We start from the raw sequence: 4,292 nt of genomic DNA, 5'->3' as shown, positions 1-4,292 counted from the left end.
GCAGGTTCGATTAATTATGAATTGGTTCAGATGCTTAGCATGCGTATATCCAGTTATGGATGCGCGCGGGAAGTTTGGAGAGCACGAAAGAAGCGTAAGAGTTGCTCAAGTGCATCCATAACCGATATATGCACAGCTAAAAGCATGAACCAAATCTTTTATAACATAGCGACAATAACTTGACTACAAAGTTCTCACAACGCAAGGTAAGGGAAAACAAACGATCCTATTGGCTGGTTAAAGACAAGCCACAAGAAAGTTAGCGATTACTCTGGTTTTTCCGTCAAAATATTAAAAACGAAGGATTCGCTTCTTCAATTAAAGCAAAGACTAAAGAGCACTGGATCAAAATGTCGCAAAAAAAAAGGCAAAATGCCCAAGTAAACAAAGGCTTTGGATTGTTGAGAATGATGCCGATGCTGGCGATGCCGATGCAGCTGCCGCACCGGTGGCTCAGTTTGTTGGGCATCGTGATGTTATGCGGGAGGTCGTGGGTTCGAACCCCGGCCGGATTAAAACTCAGGATCTTAAAATAACTGCTGTCTTTGTAATTTCTTCTGCAAATGGTTAGACTTTCAAGTCTCCTGGTATAAGGACAATAAACCGTAGGTCCCGTCTCACAAATAACTTCTATGTTCATAAGCTCCCTGTGGGGTATTAAAGAACCCACACACTATTCGATAAGAGTAGGGGATGTAGTCCCCGGTCTTGTAGCAGTCCTGTTCTTTTCAGCAGAATTGGCCGCCTTCGCAGTGATGTCTCTAAAAAGGCTTACGGTGTATGAGGCCACCTAAGCAGAACAGCCATAAGACAAAAAGAGACTTCGCCGAGTGGAATAGAATACAATAGAATCTTAATATAAACGAAGGACTAAGTAAGTCCCTTGAGGCGGCTAGTACATCGGATGATAATGCGCAAGGCTGAAAGATTGTCCAAAAAATGAACATTTGCTAGAGAACCGAAGCTTCGAGGGCAACTGTGAAATTTTGAGGACAATTTCTCAACCGAGGGCATTATCTGCCGATATACCAGCAAGCCGGAAAGGAGTTTATTTATTTTATAACCCTCCAATTACACTGGACAAAAAACGGATTTTCACATATAGCAAATGTGGAGCAAGTACTGCGTTTGTTCACGTTTGCTTAAATTTTGCTGAAAAGCAAAGCTCACATTTGCCATATTTTCTCTACCTAAGGCAATGCTCGTAAATACCACATTTGTCTTAATTTGCTGTTGTGACTAAAAGTAGGGATAACATGATATTTTTCTTGACACTTAGAGGGGTAGTAAACGTGATGTTAAAACTAACATTTTGCAAGTACTTTCCCTGAAGTTGTAAATTTTATCAAACTGTCATCTTTGCACCTTTTTACAAGGTGAGCAAAAGCGAGAGAATATTAGTTTTTGTACCTGTTTGCTCGGAGTAGCAAATGTGTTCAAACAAGAATTTTTGCAGAGATTTGCTCAGAATAGCAAATCTTTAGTTTTGCAGGGTTTTGCTCAGGATAGCAAATGTGTTCAAGTACGTACTTTTATAGAATTTGCTCGGGATATTAAATGTAGCATAATTGCACTGCATACAACCATTCCAGTATTAAAATAAAGCAGGTTTAATTAACTTGCGTGGCAGTGAATATTTAATTATGATAGATATATTTAAATCGTAAATTAATTTTAATCATTTACATTGTTTAGTTTGGAGCAACGATAACAATAAGGTATACAACAGGCCTCCGCCAATTGTTATATCTCTTTCAATTATTTAAATTACTTTGCCTTTCTACAGTACTTTGGAAGTGTAACCTGCAGAAGTGCTTTCAGGTTGTCTCAAATACCATAGCCTTTGTTTTTGCCAATACAACGATTCTTTTGGATGAATGCACATCTTGAATCCCAAAAGCATAACAAAATATCCCTTACAGCAGTATCCTTGGCGATGTTAAAGCCAACATAGAAGCTCAGTTCAGATACCAAACTTTTGATTGGGAATTGATACAAACTTAGGATGGCCTTAGGACAACATATCATTTCCACTAATACATGTATGTGCACTGTATGCTCTCTAAGAGAGAGAGAGAGAGAGAGAGAGAGAGAAAAAGAGAGAGAGAGAGAGAGAGAGAGAGAGAGAGAGAGAGAGAGAGAGAGAGAGAGAGAGAGAGAGAGAGAGAGAAAAAGAGAAAGAGTGTGTGTGTGTAGGAGAGAAACCCTGACAATGCCTGACAATGCCTGGCAATGTCTATATCCTTCGAGGATCCTTCCTTGTTATCCGCTAAGTTGACTACGGTCGTGCATCATTAACTTAGTTGGGTGTCAAGTGGAGTTATAGGCTCCCCTACCTTGTCACCTTGAAAGAAAATTTCCCGGGAGGCCCACGCCCTGACCACGTAAATCACCCCTTCGATGGCTTTGTTGCCCTCATGGTTGTCCTGGTGGTGTAGTGGTTACCACACCCGACAAGGAACAGGGGGACGTTGGTTCAAATACCCCTCAGGGCAAGTTTTCTTTCAAACATATATATATATATTAACGACATGTTTTTTGTGGAAATAAGGAAAATGTCACCTCAGCACGTTGAGAAATGCCTTGTCCATGCAACACATCTTCTGCTGATGCGAAAATTAGCTGCAGCTTCCCAATGGATACATCTGGCAGCCGCCAACGAGAGGTTGTCGTCAGTGCTCATCCTTCACCTTCTTTAATTTAATCAGGTCACCGATAATACTTCTCAAATTAAGGTGTGATTACTACCGCAGAACACATTTCGCCGATGAGATAAAACTAAAATATGAAGCTTTTGCCAATTCCCTTGGGAAGGACCGCTAAAATATAACCTCTATTCAGTTTTACGTCTTTCTGCTCTTATTTAAGAATGCCAGAAAATCCAGGCTACCAGATTGAAACCAGATTGCCACCTTATTCCGCTTTGTTTTGTCTTTGCACTTTTGTAAAAGGGGGCAATCAATTATGACTGACAAAAGGATCTTTCTGAGACTTGATCAGCCAATCAGGAACGCTATTTCTCCGTCCGTGGGCGAATGGAGGCTTCGAAATTGTTGAGGGGGTTGATTGCAGGCGGTTTCTCACTCGCCTACCCTTCCAGGTTTTCCCACGGCCATATTCAAAACGAACAAACGAAAGTCAACCCCAGTGGAAAGAAGGGTGTGAAAATTCGCCAAGCCGCCTGCTACACAGGCAAATGATTGAAAGCGTTTTAATTGGTCAACTCAAAACTTACTGTTAGTCAAATTTTGTAAGTGTGTTGGGGGTCGGACGAGCATAAACAGTAGACTGGCGACAGGCGGTTATTTTTCTCTTCCCCTCATCTTGAGCTTCGCATTTGCCTCTCGCACTTCGCGCTGGGCTAAATAAGCGCCCGTCATGCAGGTTACTTATACACTTCATTACATACTTTCATTTCTAGAGATCTTCATGGAAATGGAATAATTCAACTCCCAGAAAACATGTTCTCAGGACTCAAGAGTCTACAATGGCTGTAAGTTTATTGCTCCAATAAGCTTATGCAGATATGCGCCACGTCACTCCACAAAGATTGTATGAGTTAGTTAAGAAGTGACTCAGCTTTTTAAATTAAATCTCAACAGCCACTGATAATCCTTTCAAGTCCACAATTAAATTGTATTTGGACTTTGGCCTTCTAATTAAATCCCATTCCACTACATTGTTTTCTTTTTGTTTTTGTTTCGTGTGGCTAGTGCGCATGCGCTAGCCACTATTCTAATCATGCAACTTTTCCAAAAGTAGGTAAGTAAGTATCAATAGATATGTTTGAAGCCAAGCAACACTTAGTTTAGGACATCTTCGTTGCCACTTTCACCGAGATGCGAAGGAAAGCCGATGGTTGCCTGCTGGTCTATGTTTTTTCTTTCATTGGGAATTTTGTCTAGTGCACGTGAGAGAGCTTAGATTGTAATCAAGTATGTACCTTACTTCATTTCAAAAAAGTTACTGACACTATTTATCACAGTTTTCACCTTGACTTTCTTAATGGTCTGGTGCAATCTCTTGTCAGGCCTATTGCTCACATTTTTAAGCCGATTTTCACGGCAGCTATATCGACATGGCACGCTGGCAAGACAGCGAAAACAAAAGCCCTATAAAGGAAAACATGAACCTCTTCGGGGGATAAAGGAGCCTCTTTTGAGGATGATTAAGTCCCTTTGTGGGATAATTAAACCCGTTAACGGGATCTACAAAATTGAAAAGGAAATATATGGAAGCGCACTGAGTTCACGTGCTTATGTCGCCATAGGCAGCCCAAGTTCGCGTCACTA

Source organism: Montipora foliosa, unplaced genomic scaffold (assembly GCF_036669935.1).
Source record: "Montipora foliosa isolate CH-2021 unplaced genomic scaffold, ASM3666993v2 scaffold_470, whole genome shotgun sequence".
NCBI lineage: Eukaryota > Metazoa > Cnidaria > Anthozoa > Scleractinia > Acroporidae > Montipora > Montipora foliosa.
This window is presented reverse-complemented; position numbering follows the sequence as displayed.